General features: G+C 44.3%; 1 protein-coding gene across 2 annotated transcripts in view; it reads right to left on the reverse strand.

Annotated features, from left to right (window-relative positions):
* LDLRAD4 (low density lipoprotein receptor class A domain containing 4) overlaps window positions 1-13962 on the reverse strand; it is a 443648-nt gene extending 429686 nt beyond the window's left edge. For both annotated transcript variants that reach the window (XR_011314078.1, XM_069731005.1), the window contains exon 1: window positions 13847-13962. The gene's annotated coding sequence lies outside the window, so the exon portion shown is untranslated. The remainder of the gene's footprint in view (window positions 1-13846) is intronic.
* Window positions 13963-15316: the final 1354 nt, after the last annotated feature.

The following is a 15316-nucleotide window of genomic DNA, read 5'->3' on the forward strand; positions in this document are numbered from 1 at the left end:
TCCAAGTAAATTACCAGACAACATACCATAATTGAACCCATCATAATCAAGAGAATCCTGTAGGCGCCATTTGTATCGGTTCTTGTAACAGAACAGCAAAAATATTATTGGAAAACATGTGGACAGTAACACCATCTGTTATCATGCAGAAATGTCTCCTGTACCAATGTATGCATATTCGGCAGAACCAACCCATTGACATGAATAACAGATTTTATTTTAAATTCTGCAGCAAATCAGCCATACATCCAAGGGCTGCAAGCACATTTATTTTCTCAAACTTTATCAAAAGTTTAAAGGATAGGGTGACATGAGCACATGTCTAATAAGGTACTACAAGTGCCATTTGTGACCCCAGCCCATTTAGGTTTAGCTACTGAGGGTCATACAGTTCTACAGCCCAGTGTTCTGCTTTAGAATAATCCAAAAACTCTACAGTCTTTTTTAAAGCCCCCGTACACATCAGGCTAGAGCCAACGATAAACAGGTTCCGCAAACGTTTACGATTGTGTGGGGGTGCCGGGTGACTAATGGTGGGGAGACATGTTGACTACACATGAATAATTTCAGCCTGCCAATCACATTCTCCTGTAGATAGCCGATGGCCAGAGAACACAGGAGCACTCGACCCACCCGTGTATTGGAGAGTCAGCTGAACGACTGGCTGAAGCATTGTTCGGATTTTGAAAAGCTGGCCATACACACTGAATGTCTGTCGGCCAAAGTGGTTAAACACTTCATTGAGACTGGTGCTTGGCCTCTACCAGAAATGTTACACCGAGCCATTTCTGGAGTAATTTACACCATTTTGATGAACTTGCTAAGCAGGCTTTGGTGCGCCCCATTCCTCCCCAGCTTTGCCAGCCTTTGTAGTGCTGGCTGGGACTAGCAAAAATGGCAAGGGTCAAAAAAAATAAATAAATAATAATAACTTTTCAGCAATGTTTTAAGACAGAATTCTGTAGTAAACGCCTTAATCATCCCCAAGTCTGCTCATTTTAGTCTCCTTGTGATTTGTTACTGATGGTGGAGAGGGGGTGAACTTATGAATCAGAACTTGAACAAATCCAGTTAATGTTGGATACCGAGTAAGACTACCATGAAATATTACATCTGTTTTATTAATTTTTTTAATTAGAATTATTGAAGGCGGCTCTTTTGTATAGATATTGCTGTTACATACATGCTATAGCGCCCTCTAATGTTTCCCTCTTAGAACATCCAGCATGTGTTGGTGGAGCGCTGTCCTATCCTACACAGAATTATAGTAATACCCGCTATACAGGAAGCCAAAAAGATTTAGCACCATAAAGAGACTTATGAGCGCTGGATACATTGGGTGCAAATTTTCCAACGAAACGGCTGGTGGCGCCTTAAGTATGTAATAGTATCTAGAACCAGGAGCATTTTTCTTTTAAGGAACTTGATACACCTACAGGCAGCATGTTATAAGGCAGATTAGCAGAGCGATATATAGTTAAGGTGGGAAAAACACCGGTATAATTTCTATTTCACTCAGGTCAATTCCTACTAAGCTTAGAGTCATATGGCGGTCCTTGGTGAGGTCTCAAGAGGAAGGCTGCCCGTCACTGAACAGGACCACTCACTGGACTTTATCATAGAAAGAAAAGCAATTGATGCTAATAAAACAAGTTCCACTGAAAGCGTTCCCACAAACCTTTACATCAGTCTGTTCAGCTCCTTCTGCTAGTTACCATGTTGGCCACAAGTAGGACTTGAGCAAAGTGATATTTGTAAGATATAACACAAATGTAATCCACACCAGACGCACAATATCATTACACGCCCAGCAATGTATACAGAGTAACATAGTAACATAGTTAGTAAGGCCGAAAAAAGACATTTGTCCATCCAGTTCAACCTATATTCCATCATAATAAATCCCCAGATCTACGTCCTTCTACAGAACCTAATAATTCTGATCCAAAAAACTGAAAAATGAAAAGTGATCCATTCCATTATAGCACTGGAGACCGCACAGAACTATTATCTTGCATTTATGTCTCCAACACGGCAAAGTGAATATGACACCTGTAGCCGTCTAAGTAAGTTTATGCCAACATGTCAACGCATTTCTTCACCAACTGGTGACACATGAAAGCTGAACAGCAATGGCTCCTGTTCTGAACGTCAACATTTTCAAATCATCTAATGGTTATGCTGTAATCCCGAAGCCATAACCATCTTAACACCCCATAATAAAGATATATTAGAGTGCTTATGCCAAGTATTGAAACTGGCAGGTCACATAAATCAGTAGGAAGAACTGTCAAGACCTGGCTCTGTACAATAGCTTCATCCACGAGGAACATGACTGAAGTCCTGCATGAACCATTCCATTGTGGGAATTATCTACAGTATCCCTCCATAGCTGGGAGCACAGCAGTAATGCCTTGTGTATAATAATATCAGAACAATTGTGGTTTTAGCGTGCGTTCTTTCTATAATGGCATTGACCAATGACTTTAAGTGTAGATCTGCCACTTTGCACAATAAATCTAATCAGTCTGTGTGTGGTCTACACTTTAATTACAGGCCTTAAATGAATTACTGTTATGCTGCATAAACCAGATGTCCAACATACGTCTCCGCAGAAATGGTTCATTTATGTTCATCCTTTGTAAAATTATGAAGGGTCTTTGCAGAACGAGCTTTCACTTTCCTGCTCTGATCATCAGCGAGGTCATAGTCCTTAGAGAACAAGGCGGATTACAGACTGCAGCGTGGGAGGAAGATATCAGGTCGTGTACATTGACCATACAAAGTAATGACCCCCCATGAACTTTCATTTTTTCAACGCGCAACGTTGAATTTAATGTGACAACTATATCTCTCGTGTTTACATCAAAATTGTGTTTTTGTAGTACAATTTGTTGGATTTTTTTGCCACTTTCTGATGTTATATTAGTAAAAAAAAAAAATGGGACCAATGGAGAAGAACAAATGTGTATATTGATTATTTTATGTTCATGGGTTACTCAAATCTTGTATATTTAAGGCAAACCCATGGAAATGTGCCAAGCAGTTTTGGAGCTCACAAACGTATGAATGAAGAGGCTCGTATGGATGGCCATCTCTCCTTTGACCACAACATGTGATGAGATCCACATTTATCATGAGTTTATGGCATATGTGGCAAAGCCATAAATTCAGGTCATGAATTATAAGTTCGATTTATTACAAGTATTACACAACTATATGAAAAGATTTCCTAGACTCACTTGTAAAGTTCTTGATAATATATCTTTTTATGAACATTCATAAATTAACATGCATCTCTTCAGAGGGGTTGTCCAGGTTTGTGATGAAAGCATGCTGTCATCAAGTGACTTGAATCCACACGCCATCTGCATGGCCTTGCTCAATACAAGGAACATGAGCGAGGGCACGCACATCTAATCGCAGTGTAGAGAGAAGTACATATCAAATACTTGGTCACATGACTGCCCGCTCTCTCCACCGGCACCGGAGAATCCAAAAGTCTGCCATCACTAACCTGGAAAATAGAATTATTCTTACCGTTAATTCGGTTTCTAGGAGCCTTCCACGACAGCCACCAGGAGGTTGTCTCCATTCCCTAATGGGGGACAGGAAGCACAAGAGGTTAAAAACCCCTCCCACCTCCCATTAACCAGTGACTTACAACAGAACCCATAGCACCGGTTACCTTTAGGTTCTCAGAAAAATATCCAAGAACATCGGGAGGGAATTAATGCTGTCGTGGAAGGCTCCTAGAAACCGAATTAACGGTAAGAATAATTCTATTTTCTCTAGTAGCCTTCCACGACAGCCACCAGGAGGAATGCCAACCAATTCTGTATTTAAGGAGGGACCACAGCTTGAAGAACCTTTCGGCCAAAAGCAAGATCCCGATTGGACCAGAAGTCCAATCTATAATGCTTAGTAAAAGTGTGTAGGGAAGACCATGTTGCTGCCCTGCAAATATGCTCCGATGAAGCGCCAGCCCTTTCAGCCCAAGAGACAGAAGTAGATCTGGTGGAATGGGCTTTTAGGCCCGCAGGAACAGCAATATTCTGAGTTGAGTATGCTTCAGAAATGGCCTTTTTTATCCAGTTGGCAATGGTACTCTTCGCTACCTTCTTGCCTTTGTTTCTGCCAGAAAGATGAACGAAGAGATTTTTGTCAATTCTAAATGATTTAGTATGTTCTAAGTAATATAACACTATACGTCGTACATCCAAAGTATGGAATCTGTGTTCTTCCGGATTTGAAGGATTGTGACAGAACGATGGGAGGACTATATCCTGTGATCGATGAAATTCTGACACTACTTTCGGTAGGAAACAAGGATCTGGACGGAACACAATGGAATCATCTCTAATGGTAAGATAAGGTTCTCTTATTGAAAGGGCTTGTATTTCCCCTACTCTTCTTGCGGTAGAAATTGCAACCAAGAAGGCCGTCTTGTAGGACAGAAGTTGCGAGGAACAAGATGATAATGGCTCAAATGGAGGAACCGTAAGACCTTTTAGGACTATGTTTAAGTCCCACGATGGCACGAAAATTTGTCTTCTTGGACAATGTCTTGATGCTGCGACCATAAACCTCTTTATCCAACGATGACCCGCAAGGTCCCGATCAAAGACGGAACTTAAGGCTGACACTTGAACTTTCAAGGTACTTGGCTTCAGCCCCAACTCTAATCCTTTTTGTAAAAAATCTAATATTTGTGAAATATTAGGATGAAAAGGGTCAGGTTTATGAGGATGACACCACGAGGAGAATCTATTCCAGATTTTGCCATATATGGCATTGGTAATAGGTTTTCTAGATTTCTGTAGAGTAGATATTACCGACTCTGAAAGGCCCCTAGCTCTTAGTACCTGGGCTTCAATAGCCAGGCTGCCAGTTTGAACTTCTGTGGTTCTGGATGATAAAAGGGGGCCCTGGCAGAGGAGATCTTCTGATACTTGAAGAAAGACTGGACCGTCCACCTTCAGTTCTTCGATGAGGTGGTACCAGCTCCTCTTCGGCCATGCTGGAGCTACTAAGATAGTCTGGACCTGATCGTCCCGGATCTTCCGGAGGGTCTTCGCAAGTAACGGTATTGGAGGGAACCCGTATGCTAGATGGAACCTCCAAGTATGAGCAAAGGCGTCTACTCCTTGAGACCTGTCCTTGGGGTTTAGGGAGAAGTAGTTCTCGACTTGTGCATTCTGGCTGGACGCTAGAAGGTCTATATCGGGAAGACCCCACCTGTCTGTCAACATTTTGAAAACGTCCGCCTTCAGGCTCCACTCTCCTGGATGCAAGACGTGACGACTTAGGCGATCTGCCTGAACGTTCACTGACCCCTTGAGGTGTATCGCTGAAAGTGAGAGATGTTTCTCTGCCCAGCAAAATATTCTGTTTGAAATTGCTCTTAGTTGGTTGAACTTTGGACTCCCCTGGTGTTTAAGATGCGCAACAGTCGTCATATTGTCCGAGTACACTCTGACATGTTGACCTATAACGAGACTGCTGGCTGCCAGAAGGGCCCTCTCCACTGCCAACAGTTCTCTGGAGTTGGAGGAACCGGAGCTTTCCTTCTGATTCCAGAGACCCTGGAATGGAATTTGCGAGACCACTGCTCCCCAACCTTTTTGACTGGCGTCCGTTGTTACTGTAATTAGCGGATCTTGCACCCAGTTGACCCCCTTCAGTAGGTTTGATTGGATCGCCCACCAGGTTAACGAGGCTTTTACCTTCCCTGGAGTGTAAACTCTTCTGTTTAGGGAATTTGGATTCCCGTTCCAGTTCCCTAAGATGTGCGCCTGCAAAACTCTGGAGTGGCTCTGAGCCCACTGGACTGATTGTATACAGGCCGTCATCGAACCCAGAAGAGACATCGCAACCCGTAAGGTCGGAGAACGTTGTTTCCTGAAGTGTGAGACCTTGGAAATTAGATTCATCCGATGTTCCTCTGGTAGGAAGGATTTTTGACCTTCTGAATCCAAGAGGACTCCGAGGAATTTCCTCACCTTTGATGGTGATAGCTGAGACTTTTTTAGATTTGGAATCCAACCCAAAAGCTGTAAGATGTTCAGAGTTTTGGAAATTCTCTGATTGAGAACTTCGGCGGAAGGACCAATTATTAACAGGTCGTCCAAGTATGGTACTATAGCGATGTCTTGGCTCCTGATATGGGCAACTGCTTCCGCCATGACTCTGGAAAACACCCTTGGGGCTGAAGAGATCCCAAAGGGGAGAACATTGTACTGGAAATGTAAGATTTTTTGGTTGAATTGGACCGCAAATCTCAGGTATTTCCTGTGCCAAGGATGTATTGGAATATGGAAATAGGCATCCTTGAGGTCTATTGTTGCCATATATGAATGAGGAGCTATTAGAGGGATGGCTGTTTTTACTGATTCCATCTTGAACTTGCGGTAGGTTATGTATTTGTTGAGAGCTTTCATATTTATTATAATACGAGATTGCCCGGAAGGCTTTTTTATCATGAAGATACGGGAATAGTGTCCTTCCCCTTGCTCGTTCACCGGGACTATGGATATAGCTCTTGAGTCTAGCAAGTCCTGTATTCCAGCCATCATCAACTTTTGAGTCTCCCGAGATGACGGGGAGGTGACTCTTAAGATCCTGGGAGGAGGCGCATCGAACTCTATCAGTAGACCCTGTTGGATTACACTCACCACCCAGGGGCTGTTGGAGATATTCTGCCAACTGTGAACGAAGTTCGAAAGCCTCCCCCCCACCGGATCGGAGTCATTGCTTTTCTTGTTGTGTTTGTTGGGGAATAAGGATATTCTTAGGCTTCTCTTTAGCATAACTCCACCTCCCGGTCTTTCCTTTCCCTTTACCCTGGGAGGGCTGGGGCTGGGAGGGTCGAAAAAAACGCTTCCTGGGAGGTCTCTGTTCAGGAAGGGTTTTCTTTCTGTCTGTGGCTTTCTCTAAGATGTCATCTAAGGAGGGCCCAAACACGTAGTCACCCTTAAAGGGAATAGAACACAGTTTTATTTTTGACGTAACGTCTCCGCTCCACATCTTTAACCAGAGAGCTATTCTGGCTGAATTTGTCTGGACCAAGGATCTGGCGGCCACCCGGATAGATTCCAGTGAGGCATCTGCAAGGAAACCTGTTGCCCTGTGTAAGATAGGCAAAGAGTCCAGTACCTCCTCTCTTGGGGTACCCTGAGAGATGTGGCTTTCTAACTCTTGTATCCAACGAAAGAGAGAGCGGGCCACGCAGGTGGATGCTATATTGTATCTGAGGGCTGAGGTAGACGTTTCCCAGGATTTTTTGAGAAGGCTCTCAATCTTCCTATCCAAGGGGTCTTTTAATTGGGAGGAATCCTCAAACGGCAGAGCCGTCTTTTTAGCCACTCTAGCCACCTGGACATCAATTTTTGGAATGTCCCATTTTATTAGGTCCTCCTCAAGAGGGAACCGATGCTTAAAGTCTGGAGGCGTTGTTAGCCGTTTCTCAGGCAATTCCCATTCATTATTAATCATATCAATTATGCTTTTATGGACGGGGAACCCGGGTTGTTTTTCAGTATGTATGCCGAACAGTTCGTCTTGTATAGACTGAGGAACTGATTCCTCTTTTAGCCCCATAGTGTTCCTCACTGCAGATACCAATTCCTCAATATATTCAGAGGAAAAAAGGTATTTCCTAATTTCCGCAGATTTACGGGGTAACGCATCTTCCCATTTGACAGAGGAAGACGTATAAGACCCCTCAGACTCTGACTCAGAGTACTCCTGGATTTTCCTCTTTTTAGGGAGTGATGGACCAGGTGAGGATGGTGGTGGCGGTGGAGGTGGGGCGAGTGTGGCCAAAGAGGTTTGAACCTCCTGCCTAACCAAGGAGCGAATTTCATCAATCAAAGAAGGGTGTTCCGCTCTGACGATTTTATCCGTGCAAGGTTGGCATAACTTTTTCTCCCAATCTGGTGGCATTTTTACATTATAGGTGGCACATTTGCGCTTGGTAATGTTTTTAGGGCCAGGCTTGACTCCCTGCAATGAGAGAGGAAGCCGTGTAAGAAAAGGTATATTGAAAAATGTGCCTTTAAATGGGACCCCCTCTGCCGTACTTACTAGGGCTTGGGGAGCGCTGGGCTCTGCAGCTGCAGGGCAAGACGCATCCATGCTTACAGCAGCTTACCTGAGACGTCTTCGCAGCTTATGTAGAAAATAAGCCTGCACCAGCGCGTGGCAATTAGCCGCCCCTCCCCCTCCGGAGTCCCAGGCAGGCGTGCGAGGATGCAGCGTGCCTCGCACGCCGTTCGGTAATCCATCTCTCTGGCCTGTATCGCTCCTGCACAGGAGCGCCGACCCGGAAGTGGAGCTTCACCTGACTTCCGGGTCGCCGAACAGCGCGCGCTGGAGGGGGAAACGCCGGAGAGCTCAGGGAGGCCTCCGGCGGGCACCCCGACCAGCTTTATCCCCGCAAGAGGACGCAGGAGGCCGGGGAAACCGGTCCCAGAATCCCGAGGAGACGGGAGGCACAGCGCAGGAGGAAGCCGAGGGGGGCCCGACCTTAAGTGCCCGGCAAGAAAATTAATACAGGTACTCTGCTTATAGCCGCCGCAGCAGCGCATCAGGAACCTCTCCATGCCCCATGGGGGACAGGAAAGACACTGGTTAATGGGAGGTGGGAGGGGTTTTTAACCTCTTGTGCTTCCTGTCCCCCATTAGGGAATGGAGACAACCTCCTGGTGGCTGTCGTGGAAGGCTACTAGAGAAAACCCCATTAAGGCACAGCTCATTAAAATAGGATGAACCCTAAATACTTCAAGGCCAATATTGCTCAATCACCCTTTATCCACACTCAATAGACAAGTGGTGCGGAGATCCAAGTTGAAGGAGGCCCAACTCCTAGCATCAGTGACAGTGATTTTTCACTGCAATTAATCAGGTTTGGCCAGTGTTTTGATCAGAGTGTTAGATTTTAACAGTTTAATCAGTTCTTTTGGATAACGGGGACAGTGGAGAATGGCATTTGCGTGCCATCACAGATCCATAGACTTGCATTGGCAATTTTGAGCAAACACCTGTATCAATATTGGTCAAGTCTCTGCTTTGTGATGACCACTCAGGAAAAAATAAATAAAACTCATACATGGAAACCACCACATAGGTACCAGAGCCGCTCAAAACTGGGCTAGCTCTGGTGTCAATCATGGTCAGCTTTCATTGGTGATACACAGCAGCTAGGTCCAAGCGATGAACAACCATAGACGACCTACCAGTCACGATTAAGACATAATAGGATGCCAAATACTCAAATTTGGATCACAGTTGTGTCATTATTAAACCGCTATATGGAGCAGAAATATTCAGCCCCCTCATTTATCTATTTTCCTATGGTGTGCCCACAGTCTGGAAAGGAGAATAATGAGGGCAGCTCACCTGTGCTGCGTCTATTTGATGTTGTGGAAACTCATCCGCGGTGCGGGTTTACGAGTCGCAGCATGAAGTTTCCACAATATAACGTATTTGATGCAGTAAATCTGCATGTGTTCAATGTACACATGCAGATTTCACACTGAAAATATGTTTTGTGCAAAGCGCTACCATTTCCTGATCGTGGGCACGCACCCCAAAACTAAGATACTTAATTTTTATTTTTCTAATCTATATTCTGTATGCGATTATGGAGGCAGTCATCTTTCCTGAGATATGATCTCTGCAGAACTGGGGAAGTGTCAGTCTATCATGATGCTTAATAAAGTGAAAACTGAAAAGTTCAGGAATATAGTTTTAAAACACAAGAAAGAACACAGAAAGCAAGGCAGGGGTCTCATGTACTGGTCTCCGATCAGCACTGTGGGTTTGTTTTTGAATAACCAAAAACCATCTGAACACCATTTTTGGGAAGCCTCCAATGGAGTGATGAGTGGGGGACCAGGACAGTGTGAGCTCAACCACCAAAACTAGGAAAGAAGCTCAAGTTGTATATAACTGACAAAACATTTCCAGCTGACATCAGTTTTCTATTATGGTGTTGCTGACTACTACATCCAAGTTCCTATTAGTTTGTTTCCTTCTGAATTGCAGTGTTAAAGTAGGGGGGAAATACACTGAGATGCTTTCTAAATAAAGCACTTAAAGGAAATCTGTCAGCAGGTTTTTACTATGTAATCTGAAGACAGCAGGAGATCGAGGCTGAAACACCTCAGGGATGTGTCACTTGTCAGTGGGTGCTGTTTACTAACTGAAGGATTTATCACTAAGATTAACATTGCTGGACTAGTCCAGCAACTAAGCACCTCACTGTCTATGGACTTTGTACATGAGCCTGGTGTGGGCGGGGTTAGCTTTCTCAGCTCTGATTCATTCTAAAACCTCTGTGTGAGCACAGCTACACCCAGTAAACTAAGTGATACATCATTGGATTCAGCTTCTCTTTTCCTATATCATGCTGCTCTCAGATGAGTTAGCAAACACCTGCTGACAGATTCCATTTAAAACCGAACATTAAGATAAGTTTTATTAAAATAACCATTTAAAAAAATATATTTTTTTATTTTAAAAACCATAATTCACCCCCAACATACGAGTGGGGAAGAGAAAAATTAAAGAAAAAAGAAATCCCCATCAGTAATGCCTCATGCAGAAGTCAGGGGTGGGGGGAGGTTGCGTTCGAATATCAGATTTTCATCAGCGTGTCATTAATATTTTTCACTGGCGAGAAGGAAGAAAAGAAAAAAAAAAAAAAAAAAAAAGGGTTCTCCACCTTCTATCAGTGAAAAACAAACAGCAAATGCATCCGGATGCAGTCAGATTTTTTTAAATTTTTTTTTCCACTGACCCATAGACTTGCATTGCCAATTTTAAGCGGACATGTCTCGGAATTCAAGGAGACCCCTCGGTCCAAGGAAAGATGCGGCATGTGAGCAGCCCCATAGACTGTGATAAGAACAAGTGCTATACATAACACAAACAGCACTTGTATGTGAAAAACTGAAGTGTGAATGAGCCCCAAAGACTATTCCTACAAGAGACTTCGTGTCGTTCAGCCCCAACATGATCGGTGGCTTCCCAGAGACCCTTTACCCTAATGGCAGGATAGAATGTCACAATGAGACCACAATGCAGGACACTGAAGTCAGAAGATCTTGCAGCTTTGACAAAATGAGTACTGTGCAGAATTAGGCTGCCGTCACACTAGCAGTATTTGGTCAGTATTTTACATCAGTATTTGTAGCCAAAACCAGGAGTGGAACAATTAGAGGAAAAGTATAATAGAGACATATGCACCACTTCTGCATTTATCACCCACTCCTGGTTTTGGCTTACAAATACTGATGTAAAATACTGACCAAATACTGCTAGTGTGACGGCAGCCTGAGAGTTAAGAGGATTGATGAGGTAAATTCGTTTTTTTTGTTTGTTTTTTTAACAATTCTGAAAATTAAAAATAGAATATATGTGTTATGTAGATCACACAAGCTGCTTAGCACAGCGATCGGCTGCAGCAGTCCCAGGGGCTGAAGACATAACATCACTACTACAACCTGTCAACCAAGTCTGCACATGTTAGTTGCAGTACCTCTGAAGTGCTGGCGATGGTAATGTACACGTCTCACCACTTCCACAGACTACTAGTTCTGTACCACTGATTGCCAGCCAAGTCATTCTATATCACCAGAAGCAGGCATCACTGGTGGGTCCACGTCTGCCCAGGACAAGAGTTCTGCATTGTCCCACTGTTCACAAACAGGAGTTCATCTTTTCTCCTATACAACAGATCCCAGACTCATTAGCTCAGTAAATAAGTTAGTGGTCTGTTGATGCCATGTAGCAATCTGCATAAATACATTGTCTATAGAGGTCACGGAACCAGGGTCAAACTTTCCTTCTCCATGGACATGGCACAATATCTTGCCTGCATGGCACACAGAGGACAGTCTTACACCATGATAATTATCTGCAGCAGTAGTTAACATTTAGTACTGAACTTCTGCCACAGATTTTGTTCCAGAGTAACCACCTGAACACATTTTGTGCAGCATGGAGCTATGAAAGTCACTTTTAGACCTCATTCAAGCGTCCATTTTTAAATATGTACATGAAGAAAATGGCGCTAGTGTCAGTGTATGGTCCATATAGCCATTTTTACCATCAGTTTGTTTTTTTCAGATAGCTTTGCAAGTTATCAATCGTTTGCAATGATAAAATACGGACAGAACATTGACGCCATCTGTGTGCTGTACGTGCTTTTCATGGACCTGTAAGATTTGTAGACAGGCATGTCCAAGTATTGCAGGAACAAATGACATGTGAAATGACATGAATAGCACCACAGATAGCAGGTATGTGTTCTATAAATGAAAAAAAAAAACGGCAGGTAGTAGAGGCCTTTTAAGAGGATTGGTCTTCACCCTGTAAAATGAATACGCAAGCGGCCTCCAAGCCTCTGCACTGAAGTCAGGACATTCAGGAGGAGTACAGATGATTGCAGTAGAACGGTCAGCACCTGTCTCCTCTGCGCTGATCAGTACAGTCTGCTGCAGCACCTCATCTTCAGGGCTAGTGAGACAGGCGCTGAGCTGACCCATCACTGCCATCATCTGTACTCCAAACCTGCAATCTGATATCAATGCAGCTGAAGGAAGGAAAGCGGCTATGGAGATGCAGTGCTTCCCCCAGGAACGAAGACAAAATCCACTCAAAGCGATTTCTAAAGTTTCATGTACACTATATAAGAGAAATTATTTTAGGAAACACGGCTGATGTGGCAGATCGGCGACGTGTGAACATCTCTTCAGTGCATATTCACAAGGCGCTTTTTTTTTTTTTTGCAGTTTTTCCCAACATAGAAGAAAAAATTAAAAAAAAAAAAAAAGCACTAATAGCATGAAAAACGCTGTACTTTAGCTTTTTATGCATTGAATAGAATAGGTCAGAAAAAAAAATTCTTAAGTCACTCATTCACAATCCTTGTCTTCTGATGAACCAAAAAGCCATTGCAACCCCCCCCCCCCCCTCCAAAAAAAAAAATAATAAAATCACGTGCAACAAGTTGCCTTTGGGCCTAGCCATTATCTAGTGCAGAGGCGATGGCCATCGTGCACATACGACATTGGGGATGTGACCTCCGTCAGACAAGATTTCTTAGAAAGCCACGGGTTGTGCCAAGTGTATTATGCCGCATGTGCCGTCCTGATACATTGGGCACAATCTGCTCTAGGTACGCACGACGCCCCCTTTATGGGACACTATTGATAAAATGAGCCAAATGCACTTTCTGGAGCTTTACATAGGAAATCAGATTAACCTGCATCACCTTGATACTGGGAGAGAGTAGAACTAGAGCCCATGAAATAGAAATACTGCAATAATACATAAGAATATAAACTACACCGTATCCATATTGTCAGTCCGTACATCGGGCGCACAGGTTCCATACAACGGACCAGGCTGGGATATAGATCGGCCACGTTAAAGAATTTCTGATACTTCAACCAAGTCAGAATAAGCACGAGGAGGCGGTAAATACAAAGTGGCATCACACACGGCAGCGGGCACACAGGGGTATGCAGCCTGCATCTTGGTACCCAGGAGCATGGGCACTGGGCACACCCCCTCCATAATAAACTCATGGCAGCAGCCATCCTGGCACCTGAGGAGGAGGAGGTGCTCACCACAGATGTGCCTGGCATCACAGGGCAGATGTGGCTTTCCCAGCACACACAATTAAACTTGGGCCTCTGTCACTTTTCTGCCAGCAGCAGCTCCTCCCCGACTCCCAGAAAAGCTCCAGCTGCAGCCCAGTGACTGGGCACTGCCCCCACACCAGAGCAGCAGCAGCAGCAGCAGCAGGCACAGTGGTGGTGCGGTGCCTGGCTCTTACCTCCCCCTGCAGTGTCTGCACACAGGCTCCGTGTCTGGGACCAGCACTCTCCTCCTGCCTCTGTCTGCAGCCAGTCTAGCTCGCACTCTGACAGCCGGAGAGAGGAGACAAGTTCTAGAGGGAGGTGTGAGGGGGGAAGGGAAATGCTTCCTGCCCAGCCCTGACTGGCGGATCCACAGCCGACACTGACACCTACCGGCCGGATGTGGAAGTGCAGCGCTCAATCCTTCCCACCAGTCCCAGTGCTGAGTGCATCCTATGGAGGGAGGGAGCAGGTACCTCGTAGCCCAAATTGGCCCTACTTTCACTCAGCTGCAGTCATTGCTGCGGGGTTAATGACGTGTCAGGCCAGCGTCACACTAGCGAGTTTTACGGATGTATGAGCGCATTAAATACGTCCGTAAAACACGCATTACACACAGCCCAATTATTCTCTATGCCCCAGCTCCTATCTGCCGTATTTTACTGATCCGAATTATACGGTCTTCTACGGCCATAGAAAATCGCAGCATGCTGCGTTTGTCACCGTATTGCGCAAAAAAATCGCCAATGCAAGTCTATGGAAGCCATAAAAATACGGATTACACACGGACCAGCAGTGTGACTTGCAAGAAATACGCAGCGGGGTTAGCGAGAAAAGCCGGCAATTCAGTGCGGTGTACAGTAAAATCACACTGACAGCTTACAGTAGAATAGGTAGAATAAATGTGTACACATAGTATAGGTATATATATATATATCTATATATGTCAGTGAGACACATATATGTATATATATTAATATTTCATCCAGCGCGAGATAGCTTTAAAGCTGGTAATTCAATTACCGACTTTTGCTTTCTCCTTCCTAAACCCGACATGATATGAGACCTGGTTTACATACAGTAAACCATCTCATATCCCCATTTTTTTGCATATTCCACACTACTAATGTCAGTAGTGTGTATGTGCAAAATTTGGCCGTTCTAGCTATTAAATTAAAAGGTTAAATGGCGGAAAAAATTGGCGTGGGCTCCCGCACAATTTTCTCCGCCAGAGTAGTAAAGCCAGTGACTGAGGGCAGATATTAATAGCCTGGAGAGGGTCCACGGTTATTGCCCTCCCCCCCCCCCCCCATCATGCTAAAAACATCTGCCCCCAGCCACCCCAGAAAAGGCACATCTGGAAGATGCGCCTATTCTGGCACTTGGCCACTCTCTTCCCATTCCTGTGTAGTGGTGGGATATGGGGTAATGAAGGGTTAATGTCACCTTGCTATTGTAAGGTGACATTAAGCCAGATTAATAATGGAGAGGCGTCAATTATGACACCTATGCATTATTAATCCAATAGTACGAAATGGTTAATAAAACACACACATTATTAAAAAGTATTGTAATGAAGTAAAGACACATGGTGTTTTAATATTTTATTATACTCTTAATCCACCTGAAGACCCTTGTCACCTGAAACAAAGTTAAAAAAACAAACT

This window comes from Ranitomeya imitator, chromosome 6, assembly GCF_032444005.1.
Source record: "Ranitomeya imitator isolate aRanImi1 chromosome 6, aRanImi1.pri, whole genome shotgun sequence".
NCBI classification, from domain to species: domain Eukaryota; kingdom Metazoa; phylum Chordata; class Amphibia; order Anura; family Dendrobatidae; genus Ranitomeya; species Ranitomeya imitator.